We start from the raw sequence: 24,810 nt of genomic DNA on the forward strand, positions 1-24,810 counted from the left end.
ACACATCAAAGGAAAAACAAAATTGTTATTTTTATTTAATTCTGAGCATTTTTATATTTATCTACCTTTTAAACCTTCTCTGGACTTTAACAAATAATTCAAGACCAAAATTAGCCAAATCGGTCCAGCCGTTCTCGAGTTTCAGCGAGACTAACGAACAGCAATTCATTTTTATATGTATAGATTATTATTTAATTTTGTATTATTGATATTGTACTAAAGTATAGCTTTACAGTAGACATATTTAAGAGCATTTTTGGTGAGTAAATACCGTGGCGGACAAAAATCTATTTCGGGCTCTTGGTATACTGTCATTTTTTATTGCTTAGCTGAGTGGTCGAGCTCACGAACTATCTGGTATTTAGTGGTTATCGGAGCCCATAGACATTAACAACGTCAATGCTGCCATCCACCCTAAGACATGAGTTCTAAGTCTCAGTTTTACAGTTCAGCGTTGCTGCACTCTTCAAACTGAAACGCATTACTGTGTCTCGATGGAAATAGGCAGGTTCGTAGTAACTATCCGTATGGCATTTATTACGCGATGTTATTCCTTCTAGAAGTAATTTAGGAACATTTGTTAAGTACCTTATGAAATAAGAAAAAATTGTACCTGCCTGCGGGATTCGAACACTGGAACAGTTGCATCGCTCAATACGAATTAAAGGCTTCGTCAAACAGAACGCGTAATTAGCGCGCGTCAGAGCGCTAAACTGACGGCGCGCTATGACGCCGAGATGTGTTGTACTACTCTGGTAACATACCGTCAAACAGAGCCCCAGCGCTAAAAGTACGCAACACTCTGTCGCGGCGTTATGACGCTTTGACGTCAGCGTTGTAATTTTTTACAAATTTTATTTTAGCGCCCGAGTGAATGTGTATTAAAATACTGGATAATGCTCGAACAATTGATAGAAATAGTTAGAAAATATCCATGCTTATACAATGCCATATCTGAATCACTCAACATCTTAATACTTTTAAATTTTCACACTGCTATCGAAAGGTACTATGATTTGGCGAACGCGTTGCGTCAAGGAGCGTTGGGCCTCATCTAGTCTATTTGTGTGATATGAAAAGAGCGCGACGTTAAAACGCAGCGCTAAGTACGCGTTCTGTTTGACGAAGCCTTAAGGTTTAAACTAATTAATTGTTCCTCATCTTCGTGCCCACGATCAAATAGCACGCAATATTTTAATTGCAGACATGGCCTTCTCCGAAACAAATCGTTATCTAAATAGCTTTCCTTTAAATATCTGATGTTCATTTTATCCAAGTGCAATCAATTCAAAGGGAGTTTTCGTGTTAAGTATTTCCTAACCGTTGGCTGTTATATTACGTAGGTATGGGGTACGACCGACCCTAACGGTCCACGCTCCATTTGCCTTACAAGTTGAAGTGCGTGCAGATGATAAGTTGCCGCGGTCCGGACCGAGAACTTGTTGTTTTAGTTTACTATAGAACCCCTAAATATTTTGAAGTTTCTAAATGAGTAGCAAATTAAAATTCTTAAATGTTCTAGTTGATGAACACGGACGAATCAAGACAGGGTATTCCTTTTTATCTCAAAATGATATTACACGATCGAATTTAAAATGTATTATGTATATTATTAAATTGTATTAAATTGTAATTTTTTTTTTTTTATTGCCGTATAGGCAGACGAGCATACGGCCCACCTGATGGTGAGTGGTTACCATCGCTCATGGACGTCAGCAATGTCAGGGGCAGAGCCAAGCTGCTGCCTACCGTTTAATACTCTCCACAATATGCAATTTATAAGAGGTTTTAAGACGTATTTATAAGACGTTGTCCTGTGAATGCATACACAAAAATTCATTTTAGTCGATCCAGCCGTTTAGTTGCAGTATAGATAAATAACCTAGATACCGACTGCAGCGCTGATTTGTGAATATAAACCATCCAGGGCGATACCCAAACGCATACATTAAAATTCATTCAAATCGGGCCAGCCGTTTAGGAGGAGTTCAGTGGCATACACACGTGCAGATAAAGATGTGAAAATAACTTTTTTTTTACCTACAGATGCTGATAGTCTTGAGAGGCTATTTCAGCTTCTCCTTGACGTGTAGGTGAGCTCACGGGGCTCAAACCAGGAGTGTTGCTAACACTGGCCCTAGCAAGAGCAGTGCTTCGTAGAATCTGCCACCGGATCGGAAACGCGACCCACTGAGAAGATCCGGCGAGAAACTCAGTGGGCTGAATATAAAAAAAAGCTGAACTGTAACCAGTATTAAAGCAGCTAGCTACAAGTTTCAATGTCGACAGCAGTCGTATCGATAATCCATATAAGAAATATATACAAAAATGAATTGCTGTTCGTTAGTCTCGTTAAAACTCGAGAACGGCTGAACCGATTTGACTAATTTTGGTCTTGAATTACTTGTGGAAGTCCAGAGAAGGTTTAAAAGGTAGCTAAATATAAAAATGCTCAGAATTAAATAAAAATAACAATTTTGTTTTACCTTTGATGTGTCCCCCGTCGGACGAATTCCTTTTGTTTGTTTTAAGTTTATTTTATACAAAGTTTAGGTCTTTTATTTATCGATTGAAGCACTACGAAGTCTGCCGGGTCAGCTCTCTCTCTCTCTCTTCGGTCGGTCCCTCACTGCTGAGGATCAATGACTCCGTTCGATTCCGTCAACCAGCTGTCTCCATCCATCCCGTTTTGTAGCTTGGTGGAGTGCGTCGCTGACAGGTATCCCCAGCTACTCCACTATTTGTTCCGACCATCGTTTGGGACCTCTACCCCTAGGCCTTTTTCCCTCTATTTTACCGGTCACCACAAGGCGTTCCAAATTGCTGGTGTCCCTGCGTGCAACATGACCAAAATACCGCAATATTCTTTGTAGGCAGGTTGTGGATAGACGTTGAGTCTTTTCTATTTTTAACTGCCAGTTTTGTCAGCTAGTAAGGAATAAATAAACAAAAGGACAACTGTAACATAATTCAGTGCGTAAACATTAGTTATTCACATGTCGTTTTGTGTATTTGGATAATATTTGTTGTGTCAATCCGCATCTCCGCGATCCCGCCTCGGCATTACAGAAACCGTTATGTAGATTAACTGCTTTCTGTGCGACATCCAAATAAAACGGGTCAGTTTCATGCAACATTACTTTTTGCGGAGGGTTCCGTACTTGAAGACAGCGCGAACTTCGGTTTTTCGTCAAGCGAATAGGCTTACGTCTCATTTAACTAAATAGTAACATTGGAATATCAATTTCTGTTTGAAGATATTCAGAATTCAGATTCGAATTCTTTGAGACTACAAGATCTTATTCCCTCAATGATCTAAATTCGATCGTACCACTGACACCTCAAGAATTTTATATTAATTTACTAATTATATTTTTCCTTATGTAATGGCATTGAAAAAAAATCGTTTCACAAATATAAATGAAAATTGTACTAAACAGTTTTGTCCTGCCTGTCTGTCTGTCATAATGTCTGCTATTCGCAAAATACGGGAGACGGTACTAAGGCGTAAACAAAATCATTTTTTCTTGTTACATGAGTGGACGAGTTCACGACCCTCCTTGTGTTCAGTATTCACATGAGTCCATCGACATCAACATGTCGAGACGAATGAATGAAAACAGAATGTCTGGACAAATCCATTAATACCATAGTTCTTGTACTACGACTTTAATTAGAGGTAATCAATTTCTGTCCCTATTTTTTCTTACGTGTCTATTCGAACCGAAACATATAATGAAAAAAGGGTGCGTACTATCGTAATTCTCGGTACAGTTCGGAAAGTTCACCTGCGGCTATATTCAGACTTGCCAAGTTACGTCGATCGTATTGTAATGAGCGATTTAGTGGGCAACTTCGTTCTGTTAATTTTGTGTCGCACGCGTTGCTATGCGCGCGCATCATAAAATTTCACTCTCATCAATTTTTCATAACGCGCTTAAAGAAATATAACTTCAATATCCACTAATATACGGAGAGCTTCACAATTCCGAGAGTGGATCCCTAACAGAATGCGAGCGACCGACGGAGATAGTCGAACGATAAAGAAAGATTTACCGCCTCCCTATATATCTCATGTATGTATATATAACGCTTAAATACTATTTTATTTTCGCTCGCTATAAGCCGGGCAGCGATTGTTTGTTCTTAAAAGCAGGGAAATGTGTACTGCGAAAAAAAATTGGCAATACAATACAATTAAGCATGCACTATTCGTATGGTTTGTGTAGTTTCAAAAGCAAATCTTAATGTTATATTTCAATTTAGTATGTTTGTGTGAGAACTTGTAATAAAACGGTACTTATCAGAGATCTTTTCTGCCAAGTCCCATCCAGCTTTGGAATGAACTCTAGGTTTGTCGTATGCTGCTCGTCTGCCTACCTATGTAGGCCTTAAAGCCTATGCTTTAAGAATAAAAAAATCAAATTCAAAATAGTTTTTATTAAATTTTCAATCTAATCAATTTGTGCAGTTTAAACCATTTACGATTTATTTTATTTCTTAGATGTGTAGACGAGCTCACAGCCCACCTGGTTTAAGTGGTTACTGGAACCCATATCCACACATCTAAGCAATAAAAAAAAATATTTACGAGCTGCGCGGATATTACATTATGTGAGAAATCGACATCAGCATGTTGACACGAATTGACTTCATCACCTTAGGCGGCCTGAAAAGGGGACTATTCGATGGAGTCCATTTAATGTTTTATTTAGACTTCCCGCGCACTAGGCAGCCTGGCTGCGGCAACCGAAATATTTGAGCAGCCAGTTATAGAAGCCAATCGACGCCCATTTATGATCTTTTCATCGAGCGATTTGGACAAAATCAAAGAAAAGACACTGGATTCATCCTCTTTTAGAACGGCACTTAAAAGGCTTATTGCGCGGGGAGCCTTAAGACGATGTCATGCGCATTCAGTATCTTCGATAACTGCTCCATTATGATGTTCATAAGATTATCTTCCCATCAAAGTTTACTGGTGGTAGGACCACTTGTGAGTCCGCGCGGGTAGGTACCACCACCCCCGCTTATTTCTGCCGTGAAGCAGAAATGCGTTTCGGTTTGAAGGGTGGGGCAGCCGTTGTAACTATATTTGAGACCCTAGAACTTATATCTCAAGGTGGGTGGCTTATTTACGCTGTAGATGTCTATGGGCTCCAGTAACCACTTAACACCAGGTGGGCTCGTCCACTCATCTAAGAAATAAAAAAAAAATATATAATAATAATAAAAAAGCACCAGAATAAAATATGACAAGGCAGTCTCAGCTAACACCGGCTCACGGTTTTTGTGAAACACTATACATGTGTAAGCTAGCAAACGCATCAGACGTCACCTTAATTTGATTGGAAACCGCCTTAAATTTACGAAGTATGATAAAACAGATATCCACGTCCCTCCTTTTTTCGCGTTAGGACTATGACGCAAAAAATAAATTCTCATAAAACCAACTTAACATCCAAGACCTTTCACAAAGCTTCTTACAGAAGTATCATAACCCATTTCCCATAGGCTTTTAGTTCGCTAATGTTATGATGGCCATAGCCATAGTGATCCATCGTCCATTTGTATGGGCGACTAATGGATTTACTTTGTAGTCCACTTGACTGTCCAGTAATGTCCGAAAGGCGAGGATAACATGAAAATAAATGTGTATTTTTTTTTATTGCTTAGATGTGTGGATGAGCTCACAGCTCACCTGGCTTTAAGTGGTTACTGGAGCCCATAGACATCTACAACGTAAATGCGCCACACACCTTGAGATATAAGTTCTAAGGTCTCACTACCAGTAGTGTATAAAAAATACGAAGTGCACGGTCTCCTTGACCGGTCAAATTGTATTTTTTTTTACTATTTAAAACCGATAGACCAATTCACAATTCTAATATTAAGTAGTTTCTTTAGCAGATAGACGTCACAAACTCGAGATCCAAGTCCGAAGCGTATACGGACGTCTAACCTATATCGTCTTCTCGCATTAAAACCTTATAATCTCAAAACTTAGTAAATTTTACAGGAGAGCGTTTTAAAGGTTTAACATATGATATTTTTAATATTAATCATCTTTGCAACATTAATTTTTTAGTTTTTACCAGTTACACTATCTGACTTTTAAAGTAAGATAAAATTATGTATTAATTTTGTTAATAGTAGTCAAAATATAGGTAATAAACTAAAAAATAAATCTAAACCTAAACTACGCTCTTTTGACAGTATTTATGAGAAAAATACTGGTGGATACCAAATGATTCCGCATATTAACTCGATTTCGGATATTTTTGGAAATTTTACACTTTTAATACGAAAAGATTATACGTCAAAAAGGAAATGAAATATGTCAAAAGATCTGATTCGCGGCAGAAATAGGCAGTATAGCTCAACCAGTTCGTGCGGGCTCACAATTCTTTATATTACCAGTAAAACTTACCCAAGAGTTTAAAAAAAACGTAAATTTTGACCCTATTTAAAGTAAATGTAATAAAACTCGTGAAGACAATTTATCTACCAGCTTATATGAGTTAAGATATTTCATTTCGACCAAGCTTTCTTCTCATGTCATACATCAATCACATGGGACGGTTTCATACGTACAGAGACGCAGTGAGAGTTTTCATAAATGAAGTAATGGATGTAGAAAGACCTGAGTACATCGTAATACAGCAGGCATTAGCTAATGTTTGGATTCAGAACGAACAAATTTTATCTCTTATGTTAACTCAATAAATGAATTTATGTAGTTAACTTACTAACCTAAACTAGAATCTGGGTAAAAAATTAGGCTGTCGTCTCTCCATGCTGCGTCTTTCGATGCGTTTAATCAGATCTCTTTAACCCTCGCAGCCATTTGTTCCACGAGCAACTGGCATTGCTGACGTCCATGTGCGACGGTGATCACTTAAGATCAGGTGGGCCGTATGCTCATCTGCCTACGAGGGCAATAAAAAAATTTCAAAAAACTGCAACTTCAACCTTGCAATACTTCTGTCTTTCTTTATTATTTTATTGCATAGGTGGGTGGACGAGCTCACGGTCCACCTGATGTTAAGTGGTTACCGGAGCCCATAGATCTACAACGTAAATGCCGTCACCTACCTTCAGATATGAGTTCTAAGGTTTCATTATAGTACAACGACTGCCCCAACCTTAAATTGCATTACTGCTTCACGGCAGAAATAGGCACGGTTGTGGTACCTACCTGTGCCGACTTACAACACGCCCTTAATGATTTCATTAGACTTACTTTATCAATAAACCAAAAAAAGGAAGTTAATATATCTGTAATTTAGATATATTAATACGTAATTTTAACGGTAGGCAGCGGCTTGGCTCTGCCCTGCTCTGGCATTGCTGAAGTCCATGGGCGACGGTAACCACTCACTATCAGGTGGGCCGTATGCTCGTCTGCCTACAAGGGCAATAAAAAAAAAAAAAAAAAACGTGAAGCTTTGTATCCCTTTTTACGAAAATTGTGCGAATGGAGGAGTATGAAATTTCTCACACTACCATGTATTTAACGCAAACAAACATATATACACTCTTTTGTTATAGATTAAATATTATTTGTGTATCGAAGTCAAAATCTGTGATTAAAGAAATTTAATAGTCTTCGACAATAGAATCATAATAGTGTACAAACTTGTAATTTCAATTAATTATAGTCGTATTTCGACTATTGAGGGACCACTAGTCAATATTAATATCTATGTGTCTGATGCACTTTCAACGAATGCATTTTTAATATAAAAAAAACTCTATATTAATGACCGGTTCGTGTCGTTTGCGTGCGTAATCCGATTATGTCATTCACCTTAATTATAATTGATAACATTTCGTGTTTTAATGAAAAGCTTAATTAATCTTACATATCATTATTTATTCGGTTACGTGCGGAACAATTGATGTTACTTTAAATTGAAATCATCCTTATGATACAGCTGTTTACAATTAGATCGACAATACCCATTCTTGTTACTTCCTAATCGTGAACCCAATTGATGAGTAAACTGGTTACAAAAATGTTTAAAACATTCTTAATCTAAAACAATTTGGATTCTCTGTTGTGGCGACCGTAAGATTGTACATTGCTCAATAGTTTTATTTATTGATTAGTATTTCTTTAAGAAGCTTATATATATGTATGTGTGTATCTTTAATTCCATTGCCATATCCTTTTCGAACAGGTTTAACGCTGACTGTCAATGACACAACGCAGTGGGATTATTCCTGAATTAGTCTTATATTTAAATTTAATATTTGCATGTTTGTAATATACCGTTTGGTTAAAACTTTGGCTTCTAAAAGAATATTAATAAAATTTTGGGATGCTTAAATTTGCTTAAGTTATGCTTAAGTGTGGAGATGCTTAAATGACGGAAGGAAAGTTCTTCCACCGAGCGGGTGATATTTGCTCGGTAGACCGACGGTCCGAATGTTGGTGTTCGGAACTAGTATATATGCAAGCTTATCTTGAAAATGTCGTAAGCGAGATTCAGGCATCTGTTAAATATCTTGCGTTGTATGATGGCTACCCGCCACAAAATTCTGCGAAGCTCATATCGCCTGTATCTATGCAATACCCGCATGTGTTTCTCAAAAAGCTTACCTTTCCGAATGTGAAGTCCCCGCCATCACAACGGGTATATCAATTACGCCAACCCTTCAATGTACTCGGAATTCGAATATGCTGAGAGTGAGTATTCATTACAATTTGCCTTTTTTTTCCTACGTTCGTAGCTAAAGAGGCTAATCTAACTATGCCAGGATGAGTAGGTGAGTTCACGGGCTCAACCTGAGAGAGTTTCTTAACGCTAGCCCTAGCAAGAGCAGTGCTTCACAGAATCTACCACCGTATCGGAATCGCGACCCACTGAGAAGATCCGGCGACTACAATTTACCCCCAATAAGAGGATAAATGAATAACATTGCTTTTCCAAACACAAGACAAGATATTGTTCACTGCATTCCAATTATACGATGCTTCGTAATTACATTTAAATCCATACTTATTTCGCTAAGCCCCAACAAAAAATCTCGTATATCACATCCTTGGAAATTCCTTTGATCTTAATTGTAGAGGCCTAACAGATCAGCTACTGACGTACGATAAAAATTATATTAACCCAATAAGAGCGTGAACAGTACCTACCCGAGAGTGGTTCTTAATTTTCATTTCGGCCCCGATCTCCTCAGCACGATATTACGTTTCCTTTATTAAATTCCCCGCGCCATACAGGGCCCACTTATTTTTCACGACAAAATTGAAAACACCTTGACTCCGAAGGGTTTACGTTTCCACGATATATAAAGATCCGGTTTATAGGGTATCGAGGAGTCCAGAGCAAGGTAGACGCCTACACAATCGAGTCGCACTCGTAAATTTCTTTATGAGGAATAAAATACGCCTTTCGATGTAAGCCGCCTCGCACTCCCGGGGAATAAATCATTCAATCTCGTGAAATATCACGTCCAAGTTTCGTGTTCGATGAAAAAGTTGTTAAAATGTGCGCCTGAATACTTTTACTTAAAGGCGATAATGGTTATGTTGTGCCGAACTTACGACACGTTTTCGTTGTTCGAAAGAATACGGGCGATCGATTCGTTTTTCATATATACAATATGTTTTAGTATTGTTTTTAAGCTATTGCATAGATTTTATCGCGGGCCTTGAGCCCGGCGACCGATTCAAGAAATTCCGTAACGAAAAAAACCTTACACCCCTCTCACTCCGCCTAGCTCGCGTTCAACACATTCACACGTTGCCCTTGTGTAGTGTTTGTGAATAAGCGCCAGCGTGACGTCACACTGCATGCGCATCATGAAATTACTGATTTCTTTTTTTTTTTGCTGTAAACACTCGTAACGGAACCTTTGAATGAGCTAAAAAACGCTAAGTTTCAACCGTTTGAAATATATATATATATGTATAAACAAATAAATAAACCTTTTTCAATTGTAACTTGTTGAAATAAAACCAAACATTTCCACGCTCCGTTTGTTTCACACGAATTCATTCGAAATGCCTGAAAAAGTGTCTTTTGAATTATAGATTTGACAACAAAAAGTTTGATTCGCGTATTCCCGTAGATTTATGCTCTCTGCGTTTCGCGAATTGAATATATAATGGAGGAGGTCTCACCACTCCTCGTAATCTCGAATGATCTATGTTCCCCAAAACAATAAGGCATCGTTTTCATGAAATTTTAAATCTGACAAATTGTTAAAGTCGCCGTCTCCTCTACAACGTCCATATAGACAATGCTTTGTGAATTTTCATCGAAATTCAAATTCAAAATTATTTATTTCAACTTCGATGTCAGTATAACAGACTTGTTGAATATCAAAATATAAATAGCAATGTTAACTCTACCACCGGTTCCAAAAAAAGCCACAGTCCTGAGAAGAACCGGCGAAACAAACTCAGCGGGCTTTTTTAGTTTTTTGTTTTTTCTTCGATATTTTCTTTTTTTTTAAATAAGTAAAGATATTTACAACAGCGTCACGCTCCAACTTCGCTCGGGTCTTTAATAAAAAAATCCAAATTAACAACACACACATCAACCCTTCTATTTGCGTCAGTTTACTAAAAAAAGAAAATTATAAAGATAATTTTGAATAATCTTGGGTTACGTTATCGTAGTTTTAGCAAGGATTACTATTTAAAAAAAAAAAGAATATAGCCTATGTCACTCGGGGATAGTGTAGCTTCCAAACAGTGAAAGATTTTTTCAAATCGGTTCAGTAGTTTCAAGGCCTATTCAATACAAACAAACAAATCTTTCATCTTTATAATCTATATATATATAAAAGAAAGTCGTGTTAGTTACACTATTTATAACTCAAGAACGGCTGAACTGATTTGGCTGAAAATTGGTGGGGAGGTAGCTTAGGATCAGGAGAAGGACATAGGATACTTTTTATCACGTTTCTGTGGGATGTGACATAAAATGTGGTATAACAAAACGCAACAGATATGGAATAACAAAACGCAACTGACAGCTAAACGTAATGTAGTTTATGGTTAATTATAGTAGAATTTTGAAGTTGACCGGTTGATGTGTTTAGTTCGAGTTTCGATTAGCTTAGTGTGCCGAGATAGGTAATCATTAACGGCCGTTTTCAATAACGTATCTGAGTTTTCGGATAGATAGCTATCTCCGAATATCAGCAAGAGCGTATCTATCCTTAGTTTGCGTTTCACAATCACGGATAAGTGCTATCTCTCTTTAACCAACAGTAGATAGCTTCTTCCCTCCGATTTATCCGAGCCTGTTGATACGTTTCGTTCTACTACAAATACGAAACAACATCAGGATCAAGACTTATTTTATTTTATTCTAAATTATAACTATAATTTAACCAGCATATTGTAGACTATCATAAACACATTTGTTTATAACAAAAAGTAATAAAAACATATGTAGATTTTTTTAAATTGGACGTATTGCTATTTTTATCCTAGTCGAAATTATGAAACGAAACGTTTTGACAGTCCGTTTGCCAATAAGCAGTGATCAGTTTCTTTTGTTTGTTTTTCTATTGTTTACCTACTATATTAGATGATGACTTACCTCCAAAACGCTTTAAAACTTTCGTTTATAGTTCTAAGTGTGTTTATAATTAAAGAGCTACAGTGAAATAAATAGAATTCTGTAAGTATCTATGAACTACATTGATAATAATAATTTTACTTTGAAAACTTTGAGTTCAAGTTTAGAAAATATATCTTTTTCAGTCAAGAAAGGCAGCACCCATGACAAAAGATGAGACGATGATTCTAGCAGAACTTGTGGCGGCGAAAAAACATTTCAATAATAAGGCAACAAATGCCACAAACAATAAATTGAAGGAGCAGGCTTGGCAAACCCTTGTAAATGATTTTAATTCGTCGATTCGTCGTTTCCCACGAACTCCATCGCAGCTTCGACTAAAATGGGAAAACTTGAAGAACGCTACGGCAACATAAGAAACAACCTTAGTAAGGTTAGTATAATTAGTTGATTGTTTGTCTCTAATAACACATTGATAAACATGATTTTTTCTTCAGGTTGCCGTAGTATTTGAAATAATTATGCTCTTTGTTACAGGCTGGAGGTGGTAAGGATTGCAGATGAAATTTTGGATAAAGCATGCACATTGTTGTAGGTCACATATAATATTTTTAACACTTTTACAGCCAAGCGGAAACAAGATGGAAGAAAAGAAATGCAAGGCTAGCATAGGGACAATGCATTAGCAGAATATCTAATAGCAAAAAAGAGACTTGACTTGGAAAATAAAGAAAAGGAGATTGTTGTAGCAAAAGTTAAGTTAGATTTAGATAATTTAAAAAATTTAAAATTTCTTAAAAGGAATATTAAATTTCATAAATTAAGTAGGCAATAATAATTTTATGTTAGATAGTTTTTTAAGCATATGTACAAATTCTAAATTAAATATCTTGGATGTACTAACTACCATGTAATTATCATTTTGGAAAATAAAAAATAGTCAAATTATCTTTGGAGTTTATTTTATAAATTATGTTTGGAAGCTATTATTTATAAGTACATAGTTGTATTTCAGATGTAAGTTTTCAAAAATTGTTACGAACAATTATATTATTTTCCTGTAATGTATCTGCGACTGAAATTTCTGATTCTAATTCTTCTAAATTCATACTTCTGACGATATTATGCAGCATGGCAGCTATAATAACAGCTTGCATATTTTCTAGTTTTAATCTACTTTTCAATGATATACAGGGAGTCTTCTTTTACAAACATCAATGCATCTGAAAATTATACATTATTCGCTTAAATTATTTTACAATACAGTATAACAAGCTCTTAACTAAAAAAAAAGATTACCTCTCTATAGTATTTCTTGTTTTAATATGCGATTCATTTTAAATCGTTCCGATTGAGTATGTGGGTTAATTAATCACGTTAAAAGATAGGGTTGTGGGGATAGCCTCTATCGGCAAGCAAATAGCAATTTCCAAGTCCACCTTGTTATCAATGTTCTCTTGATATGTAGATAATTTATTATAATAGTGTCATATTAAATTAATATAAACACCTAAATATATAATATAAATAAAAAAATATATAATAATAATAATAATATAAATAAGGTAATATAAATAAGAAATACCTTTTCAATCGGAATGGTTAATTATAGTTGTATCATGAGTAGACCCAGGCCATCAAGCAACAACATTTTGAAACATCAATGATGCATTGCACACAAATTACACATTCAAAATACTCTTTTTCTATTTCTAAATTCCTCTCCCTATATTTGAATCTGTAACACAAATATAAAATGTAGAGGTATCAGTGTGTAATAAGAATGAAGGTAAATAGCCTACCAGGTTATTGTATTAGTATATGAATGTCATTTAGGGCACCATGGGAATCCAGCAGTATTATAGAATTCCTGTTGAGTGTGATTTTGTAACACAACAAAAATTAGGTATAATTTTGCTATTGCTATAAACAAATATAAGTTGTAATAACGAGTACTTTTATGGTTAAAATTTATCTTACCTTTTTGACGTTACACTCAAATATGGTCTCATTAAATTAATCAATTCATTCACAACACCTTTGCTCAGAAATCTATAGTCAAATTCGTAATTATTGATCTTCGCCATGTAATTCAGACGATCTTTATTTTCCTAACCATATGATATCGGCCTCACTATCACTATCTGCATCACAATCCATTATCATTTGAAATAATTCCAGATCACTATCATCACTGCTACAATATGCCAATATGAAGAGAAACAATTATTAAATTATAGCGATTTACTTTCGAAAGATAAACATGTAACCGGCCGATTTTGACAGATAAGCGAATGCCCATACTAGAGATAGCGCCGCCTACCGGAGAGTTACTTAAAACTCATATTGAAACGGAAGTAAGCACGATTTGTATGAGCGTTCTATCTTTAGCAGACTATCCGTCCTCCCGACGATGGATAGATAAATCCGATAGGAACTGCTGCCCGTCGATAGGTTATTGGAACGTAAGTAAGGACAAAAATATAGATTTGTCTATCTTTAGTAACCGAAACTAGGGATAGATAGGTTATTGAAAACGGCCGTAAGAAAGCCATGCCGCAATCATCACGATCAAATCTTTCCCGACGAAACCGTAATGCAACTAGGATTTGAAACTTTGCGAGTGAAAAGACTGAAGAAGAAAAAGAAAATATAATAATAATAACTAAAATACATGGCCAATAAAGAATCATTAAAATACTTGCTTTTTTAATTTACATTAATTATCCAAATAAAAAATTTACCTTGATCAAAAGTCTGCTCATTTATTGCCTCTAAGGCGGAACAAAGTTCGCCGGGTTCGCTAGTATAACTATAGATAAACGAAAGAACAAGTTAAAATAATATTCCTAAAATTTTCGTCGGAAACTGTCATTTGTAATTCGAAACATGTAACGCGCTCGGTGCCGTGCGTAATAAAGTTTAATCACACGTTTTAATATCGTCAAATTGTGAACGTACACTCGCGATGACTTTAATAAGGCGATTCGATCTCAGATTACGGAAGTTTGGAGCTCCGAATCGACTATGGAGCTTGCCGAAGGTGGAATTGTAAGCTGAACACGAAAGGCGGTCTGATAAATTTACAGATCGAACGGTGTAAAAGCAAAATATCATTAACCCGGAATCGTGGCGTGACTCATTGATGATCGCGCAATCGGATATAAAAAGTTACTGAGTTTGAGACGGCCTTTAGGTGTTTGGATTTTTCGGTCTCTTATTTATATCAAACTAGCTGACCTGGCAGACTTCGTAGTGCCAGCTTTTGTACTTTTGTCAACTTTAAAACAAACAAAAGGAACCCGTCCGACGGGGGACACATCAAAGGAAAAACAAAATTATTATTTTTATTTAATTCCGAACATGTTCATAGTTATTTAAATTATGTATAATACCTATAGCTTTTAAACCTTCTCTGGACTTCCACAAATAATTCAAGACCAAAATTAGCCAAACCGGTCCAGCCGTTCTCGAGTTTTAGCGAGACCAACGGACAGCAATTCCTTTTTATATTTCACTAGACGATGACCGGGCTTTGCTCGGTTTTTTTTTTGATAACGCCATCTTGGTTAGTTGCCCTCGATTAAGAAAAATAGTATTATTATTCGCCAATAGATGTCGGGAAGAGTTGGTTATTGAAAACACGAATAAAACAACATTTTCTGAAAATAAATCGTAGCTAGATCAATTTATCGCCCCCAAATCCCCTGTACACTAAATTTTATGAAAATCGTTGGAGCCGTTTCCGAGATTCAGATTATATATATATATATTAATATACAAGAGTTGCTCGTTTAAAGGTATAAGATTTGTACACAGAATTGAACCCTTGAAAATATCCTTCAGTTCCATCAACCGTGGACTAGAGAATCATAATTTATTTAATTTTATCGCTAATGGCCCAATGACTTGAGAAAATCGCTTAATGCTAACTTCATTATACTCTACTCGTATATAAGGAAATCTTTGTGTGTTACACGTGATCTGGCTTTAATTTATCTTAATGAGCCCCAGGGCGCCTCCGCGCACGTCACTCAACAAACGCCTTCATTGTATGTCGCGGGTAAAGGGTTGGGTAATTTTGAATGGATCTGATGTTTGGGTAATAAATTGTGTTATGTAAACTTGTCTTGTTGAATAGCTTCAGAAATTAAACATAATTGTTTTGCTGATTTGCTTCATATTATTGTATTGTTTTTAATGTCACTCCTAAATTAATTTTGTATTTGTTTGCTGTTGATGTTTAGAAGTAAGTGTAACCTAACCAAAGACTGTACAAACAGTTTTAATATATATGGGACGTTTTTATATAACGGCTTAACCCACAGACACAGCCCACTAAGTTTCTCGCCGGATCTTCTCAGTGGGTCGCGATTCCGATCTGGTGGTAGACTCTGCGAAGCGCTGCTCTTGCTAGGGTTATTGTTAGCAACACCTCCGGTTTGTGTCCCGAGAGCTCACCTACACGCTAGGGCAACGCTGATATAGCCTCTCAAGGCTATCAGCATAAGTAGCAAAAACAAATTTGGCCTTTTAAAATGGAATAGTACGTTGAAATGCCGCAAAAATAGTCCATATGGTCTTATTTATTCGTACGTTTGTATTTTGACACAATATTGCTCTAATTGTAAGATTTATATCAAAACTTCGAGTGCTTGGCTGAAGGTGCTTAGTTGCAAACAGATTTGATGTGCCTATTAGTTCTTTCCTATTAGCCGTATCAGGTAAGAAGGCAACCGTCATTCTCATAAAAAGTGGTCATATGACTCACTGTATATACCATCACTATTTAAACCTAGTTGTCAAAAGTTGCACCATAATTCATGTGTAGTACATACATAACGCAAACTTGGAGTTTATCGTGATAATAATTCCATAACAAAGTTCCAAGTTATGTACACGTTCGACCGCATATTTGCATAACGCTGATAACGATTCTCTAGGGTTATTGAATCTTTATCGGCGGGGTCCGTGACCTCTGCTTGAGCTGCGATAGATAATATTACTTATTCAATATTGAGGGGGGCCGTTAATAGGTCTGCGGGAAGATTTGTTTAATAACTAGAATATGTAAAGTTATACATATGTTAGAACAATGGTTACAATTCAATGTGATTCAGTGTTTAAAACTTGTACGAGTATGATGGTTAGATTGAGCTTACCTATAAATACGGTTACTGTCTCTGTTCGGTCGGTCCCTCACTGCTGAGGATCGTGACTCCGTTCGATTCCATCAACCAGCTGTCTCCATCGATCCCGTTTTGTAGCTTGGAGTGCGTCGCTGACAGGTAGCCCCAGTTCCTCTACTATTTGGTCCGACCATCGTTTGGGACCTCTACCCCTAGGCCTTTTACCCTCTATTTTACCGGTCACCACAAGGCGTTCCAAATCGCTGGTGTCCCTGCGTGCAACATGACCAAAATACCGCAATATTCTTTGTAGGCAGGTTGTGGATAGACGTTGAGTCTTTTCTATTTTTAATATAATATAACAATAATATAAATACGGTTACAGGCCTTTTGCAAGTTCATTCTCATCCGAATAGCCACATTGAATTGTAATTCAAAATGGTCAGTTGATAGTGACGACAACACTGTTAATTAATACAACCATCATACCAAAATCTAATCTTCATCTGTCGCGATTGGTAAAGCAGAGCCCGAATTATTGGTTGGTATAAACTTAATAACTTTTTAAATATTATGAAAGTTACAAGACGCCGAAGAAGTACAAATTATTGCTATCAATTTCGATCAAAGCCCAGATCATGTTGTAACAAAAGACGGTACAACAGGTACAAGTGAATCTAAAAAATGTACCAATATGCGGTAGATATCAGGTTAGGCCGTAAGAAGAATAAAACACTTATCAGATTCCGTAAGGAACACAGCAGAGAGTATGGCCGGGCTGAGCATTTTAAGAGGAATCGATGAGTGACTTTATCCGTGACTTTATGCTATCTTTTTCATTAGTTTGATATCGCTCCTTTGAGAACACTCAACAATTATACGGTTAAAACATACTTTTTTCGTTTTGCTAAATGCTTATCTCCGTATCAATTACGGTAGTAAAGATCATTGTTGGAATTTCTGTATTGACATTAGATAAATAGCAAGATTTCTCGTGTACATGCTATTAAGGCTTCTAATGAACCCTCATTCACAATGTTTCTGTAGCACCATTCTTGGCTTTTAGGTTACAGTAGGTAAGGTGCGTGAGCAACAGTAAATTGTATGTAAACTTATGTACTTTCCATGGCTATATATATATTTTTTTTTTATTGCTCAGGTGGGTGGATGAGCTCACAGCCCACCTGGTGTTAAGTGGTTACTGGAGTCCGTGGACATCTACAACGTAAATGCGCCACCCACCTTGAGATATAAGTTCTAAGATCTCAGTATAGTTACAACGGCTGCTCCACCCTTCAAACCGAAACGCATTACTGCTTCACGGCAGAAATAGGCAGGGCGGTGGTACCTACCCGCACGGACTAACAAGAGATCCTACCACCAGTAGTGAAATATAAAATATTGCTTGTAAACTAAGTGTAAGGATTGGTCGTTTTGGTAAGTTCATGTTTCGTGAACACCCGCAATCTCCACGCTCCTTAGAGACCGTTGATCCCAGACGTGTCAGTTGATTTATTTTTGTTACACTGCTTGCCGGGACAAAAATGTCAGGTCCATGATTTTCGGTAATAGCTTCAATAAACCCCGCATAGTTAGCTCGAATTTGCTGCGAATTCTAATAATGCGTAAAATAAGTTTATCAGGAAAGCGAATTTTAACAATGAACCCTTTACGGTGTTATAAAATCACGGTTCTCTATATTTCATGCTAGGAATCTAAACGAAGCCCTATAAATATGGCCTTACAACGCAATTTGCATAGGGCATAAACTTTTTGCGCGTGCTCGATAAAGTTGAGATTTAAAAGCTTTGATCGGAAAACCCGCGCTGTGGTATGGTTTTGCGATTTTATTGTGGTAACTAACGTATGAATAGCAGAAACGTTCATGTGAAGATTTTTTGTGACCATTAATCATGAGGCAAGAGTTCCTTCCTTCCTGCAAAAATTATACCCCACGCATGCCACTATTTGTTCATTTGTAAGAGTATGAATAAAATGTAGCTTTTTACACACCAGCTCATAATGAACCAATTGAAAAACAAGTCGATACATTGTAACATAAATAAATGTATAATATATACAAAAATAGAATTTATAGTTATTGTTCAACGTTGTTACAAGACAGTGTAAGTACAGTTTTTATTTACATCATATCGATCGAATGCTCTCGGAGTCCAAGATTAACTTCCAATTCACAAATAATCCTGTAACCCCGTAACAATAACAATATTCAATGATGTACAATCATCATAAAAATTCCGAAAAGTAAAGTTAACAATGAAATTTCCTAATGAAATGTAAAATGTAAATGATACTGAAAAAACTTTACAACAAAACATTCAAACAAAGTTAATTGATTTTTGTGATCAAGCTGAGCTACAGTCATGATGGAATCGGTTAGCCTTTTAGTTAGAGTCTTCATCTACAGAAGTATTTTATTTGAAAAATGCAATAAACGTTGAAAAGAAACCATTTCAATACAAATGCCTATCACAGCCCAACGCTCGAAGTTAGTACGAAACTTCAATAAGAACAGCCTTCTGGATTGCCTGGACTACTCTTGGGAATCGATTTACCTTATTCCGAAGGTAACTTGAGTTTTGGCTTGAAATTGGATTTAGGATTTTGGATAGGTCAATTGGCGGACATTCGTTCGAATGGTATAGTAATCCTTCGGTAGATATGTTCGGTATTAAATTGATTTTGTGACTTCTGTCAACTAACAACTTATAAGTGGAATATTTCAACGCAGTTTTCAGTAACTTCAAGAAGCCCAAAGCTCACATTGAAATTTTAAAAAGTCGTCGTGGCCTAAGAGATGCATTCGTGTTGCATTCGTGTTGAGCGATGCACTTGTGTTCGAATCCCAGGCGGGTACCAATTTTTCTAATGAATTACGTACTCAACAAATGTTCACGATTGACTTCCACGGTGAAGGAATAACATCGTATAATAAAAGTGAAACCCGCAAAATTATAATTTGCGTAATTACTGGTGGTAGGACCTCTAGTGAGTCCGCGCGGATAGGTACCACCGCCTAGCCTATTTCTGCCGTGAAGCAGTAATGCGTTTCGGAGCCGTTGTAACTATATGGAGAACTTAGAACTTATATCTCAAGGTGGGTGGCGCATTTACGTTGTAGATGTACATGGGCTCCAGTAACAATTTAACACCAGGTGGGCTGTGAGCTCGTCCACCCATTTAAGCAATAAAACAAAAAATTGGCGTCTGGACCAAGCATTGATTACAATATAACAACTTAATTACATTGGTCTAATATCCGCCCAGAATAACCATGATTGAGAATTACTAGTTTTTATTTTTTAAACTGGCTTACTTATTTTATTCGTGTCTACATCTCCTCTGTTATTATCTGTCTCGTCATGGTCAGGATTCGAAAGCTCAGAGTTCTAATCTAGTTTGTTCTGTGATTTATTTCAATTTTTATGAGCGAGCAATTCGTATAAGGCGGTGTTCAAATTCCGCAGATAGATACGTACCGTTATTTCTAGTGAAATAAGAACTTAATACATGTTCACGAATGACTTCCACGATGAAAGAAAACATCGTCTAATATATAGGTAGATCAAACCGGCAAATATTACGATTGTGAGCCCGCACGAGTAGGTACAACTATCCTGCCTATTTCTGCCGCGAAGAAACATTGCGTTCCGGGCTTAAGGATGGAATATACGCTCTATAAGTGAGACTATGGGGATAACGACGAACGGAATGTGATGGATACCCGCCACAGAGACTTATGTAGGCCTTATATCTCAAGATGAGTGGCTACATTTACGTAATGCTCCGGGAAGAAAGTAACAGCAAGAAAGCCGTGTGGTTCGTCCACACTTTATTTAATAAATAAATCGATTGACATTCATACTAATAAATAAATTTCAATTTCGTTAAAGTATTCCAAACATTGGAAATGAAAAATGACAATTAAAAACGCGAAATTAAACCCTTATGGTAGTTTTAATTATCTAAGTTTCAAAATTTTTATATTGAATTTCACACTCCTAAACAATACCAGTTGGTATAAATGTTACATGTTTTTTTTTTCTTTCTGAGAACTGTCGTCCGCGGTTCTAAGTGTGTATGTTATCAGAATCGTTCACGATACACGTAGGTAACTGTTAATTCTTATAGTTCGTTGACGTATCGACTCCGACCTCTGATTAGGGTTGTCGAGATCACGAAAAAATGGATTTTAAGATTTTGTTAATTGTGTTGCAATATTTAAATTGATTAATAAAACTGAGTCCTTGGAAAGGATTGTCGTGGTCCATGTATAGAAATAGCGAGTACCATGAGTTTCGAAACATTGTTTTGCGTAAAATAATAACAATGGTGACTTGTGTCGTAGACAGCGCCACTAACGGCTATTTATTAAATAAAGATTATACTAAATAAAACATTGTTAAATACATCGTAAACAATAATAGTAATTCCTAAATATTGCGAATCACAACGCCCTAATACCATAATTGGTACATATTTAAAAAAAAACTTAATATGTAGTTTTTATAGTCACGGGTGTTGGACCTCAACAGTTAAAATTGATGCTAATTAAAATCATAAATCAATAAACAATAGGACTTAAGGAAACAATATGCATATTTATCACCTGTCTCCGTTCTCGTTTCTTGGCCTTTTTCCATTATCCATAAGACATACGATCAAATTCAATATCGTATTCTATATATATAAAAGAAAGTCGTGTTAGTTATACTCAGGAACGGCTGAACTGATTTGGCTGAAAATTGGTGAGGAGGTAGCTTAAAACCAGGAGAAGGACATAGGATACTTTTTATCACGTTCCCATGGGACGCGACATAAAACGTGGTATAACAAAACGCAACTGATATGGAATAACAAAACGCAACTGACAGCTAAACGCAAATATATTCTATGGTTAATTATTGTAGAATTTTGAAGTTGACCGGTTGATGTGTTTGAAACAAACCGTGTGGCGGAACAAAGTTCGCCGGGTCCACTAGTAAATAATAAGCATTGCATTTTCATACTAACATTTAAATATCGTCATTACATCTTACTGAATTACTATAATTTTTAAAATGAATTAAAATTTCAAAATAGACTAAATGACTAAATCAAAGCATCGATTTATGTTTTCGTATCAACCCTATTCCTAACCCACTTTATAAGGCAAACATACGATGTTTACATTTCACATTTACACCGCTGCTTGTTTAATTGATATATAGATTGTGTATGTATGCGTGAATAAAGACTAGCGGGATAGTGTGTCTCTTTCTTTCTGCCTTCAAAAATGTTACAGATTTAAAATATGTTTTGCTCGATATAATTTCGATGCCTCCAATGAACACTACCTAATTCCAAATTCGTAGGTTTACAGGAGGAGCGTTTAAACGAAAAAAGTTGATAAAATCTTTATTATTGCAGATATATTTATGGTTTTTTCTTGTGTAACTAGCTGATTTACTCATGCTTCGAACCCCATCAATAATGAATTTTTAATACTTTTAAAACAGTGAAGCGATTTGCGTGAAAAACGAAAGTTTCAAAATTTTGAGTTAGAGTAGTGTTCATTGGAGGCATCGATTTTATTACCAGCAGGATAGGATGTATCTTGTCTCCCCGCTGATAAGTGTGTATGCACCAAAGCCGTCAGACTTCCGGTTCCTACATTATATCCTTGTATAGGCGACAAAGTCGTCGTGGCCTAAAGGATAAGACGTCCGGTGCATTCGTATTGAGCGATGCACTGGTGTTCGAATCTCGCTGGCGGGTACCAATTTTTCTAAGGAAATACGTACTCAACAAATGTTCACGATTGACTTCCACGGTGAAGGAATAACATCGTGCAATAGAAATCAAACCCGCAAAATTATAATTTGCGTAATTACTGGTGGTAGGACCTCTTGTGAGTCCGTACGGGTAGGTACCACCGCCCCGCCTATTTCTGCCGTGAAGCAGTAATGCGTTTCGGTTTGAAGGGCGGGGCAGCCGTTGTGACTATACTGAGACCTTAGAACTATATCTCAAGGTGTGTGGCGCATTTACGTTGTAGATGTCTATGGGCTCCAGTAACCACTTAACACCAGGTGGGCTGTGAGCTCGTCCACACATCTAAGCAATAAAAAAAAAAAATAAAAAAAAAACTGTTTCAATTTATTTATTTGTAAACAAAACTCAGCATTCGGTTTTATACAATAAAGAATTTTTTTGAAAAATTCTGGCACGGAACTGTTTAACCTTATTACACAGATATACAAAACCATAAAATTGTCAATTTTGTTCGAAATCGTAGCAATACGAGTTTAAGCGACTGAATATTCATAAAAAAAAAAACTTGAAAAGTTTTCGATAAAATCGACCACAAAAACTGCAGTGGCCCTTACTAAGCGACAACATCTGCTCCTCTTAACGTAGGCCTGACACAAAATCATTAATACAGAAGGTTCACTTGGTTACCTTATTTACTCTTGTAGGTGGATTGAGATTTCGAGAGAACTTAGCATTGCTGTACTTGCATACTGTATACTACTAAACTAAATGAGGAGAAAAAAGTATGTTTGTGATGTAGAATAAAGAACAACCAACATTAATCCAAATGTGATATGATAATAAATATGATAAAAAAAGTTTTATCAGTGCTTAGTAATGTTAACCTCGTCTAATTCTAATTATGCTTATTATATGCGATTTAATATCTATATACAGTCAAACCTGGGTAAGTGAGAACTGGATAAGTGAGAAAACTCTATAAGTGAGAGTAATACCCAGGACCCGTCATTTTAAGCTCTCAATACCTCTATTAGCGAGAAACAGAAACCTCTGTAAGAGAGAGTCGTTTTTCCCTCATGGACCTCCATAAGTGAGACTGCTACTTATCTATACCTCTATAAGCGACAGTCGAGCTTTATTTATTTATTTATTTAGGAGGAACAAATGAAAAAACAAATTACAAATTTAACATCTGCGATTTTATGACTCATTCTTAACTTTTGTGGAACTTCCTTCCATTATTTTTGAATTGTTTTCTTGTCAATATTGAACATATTCTATTTCGTGGAACTAAATAACATTGTTATTTTATCGCATTCTTTTCGAATGGACACTTGTGCCTGTGTACCGATCTGTTTGTCGGAGTTACTCAGTTTATCGTTAATCAATTGCGAAGGAAAGTTCTGTTCTGCATCATGTCAAAACGGAAAATTAAAGTACTGTCATTAAGTGATAAATTTAAAATAGTGAATGCGTTTAAATCCGGAAAATCGCGAAATGAAACTCAGAGAGAGCATTAGCGTGAAACTCGGGTTAGTGAGAAACCTCTATAAGCGAGAATGAAATTGTGCTCCCTTGAACTCTCGCTTATCCAGGTTTGACTGTATTTAAATTTTATTGTAGGGATGTACAAGTATGTATCCATTTTGGAAGAGAGCAAGCCTTCGATTTTTGCCGATTGTTCTCAGTGATAAACTTTTTTTACCACCGCCCTGCCTATTTCTGCCGTGAAGCAGTAATGCGTTTCGGTTTGAAGGGTGGGGCAGCCGTTGTAACTATACTTGAGACCTTAAAACTTATATCTCAAGGTGGATGGCGCATTTACGTTGTGGATGTCTATGGGCTCCAGTAACCACTTATCACCAGGTGGGCTGTGAGATCGTCCACCCATCTAAGCAATAAAAAAATAAAAATATTTGACAGTATTTAAAGGCATACTAGAATAAAAAACCTGAGACCAATTGAGAAATCAAGAATACTCTAAAATAAAGAAAAGTGTACCTGCTGTAACATATTGGTCCTAATAAATGCTTTGTAATACACCACTGACAAACACCTGCCGTTTTCGATCAGGTTTAAACCAAGCACACCTGGTGTTCAAAACTTTTTTCTTCTGCATATGGTGCAGAAACTTGTGTTACCAAAATTAGCCTTCGTTAAATTGGGCGGCCTTATTCGGATATTTAGGAATTTGTTATCAAGTAACTGAGTGAAACAAACCGACGCCCGTAAACATTTTTGTTGAGTGCTTGAGTTGCTTATCTATAACTAATTTATATGTAATATCTATGATCCTTACTCTCTGGGTTCAGCGTATGCTCTGCCACTAGTGTCGTATAATGACTTGTTTAATGTTA

General features: G+C 36.4%; 1 protein-coding gene and 1 long non-coding RNA gene across 3 annotated transcripts in view; both read left to right on the forward strand.

Moving 5' to 3' along the window:
- The window catches only part of shg (DE-cadherin), a 269,970-nt gene that overhangs the window by 155,422 nt on the left and 89,738 nt on the right, over positions 1-24,810 (forward strand). The window lies entirely within an intron of this gene.
- Positions 6,970-12,497, forward strand: LOC149502653 (uncharacterized). Its single transcript, XR_016323326.1, has 2 exons — positions 6,970-11,982; positions 12,087-12,497. It is a non-coding gene; the product is annotated as an uncharacterized LOC149502653 (long non-coding RNA).

The sequence above is a fragment of the Bombyx mandarina genome, chromosome 07, assembly GCF_030267445.1.
Source record: "Bombyx mandarina strain Sakado chromosome 07, ASM3026744v2".
Classification (NCBI taxonomy): Eukaryota; Metazoa; Arthropoda; class Insecta; order Lepidoptera; family Bombycidae; genus Bombyx; species Bombyx mandarina.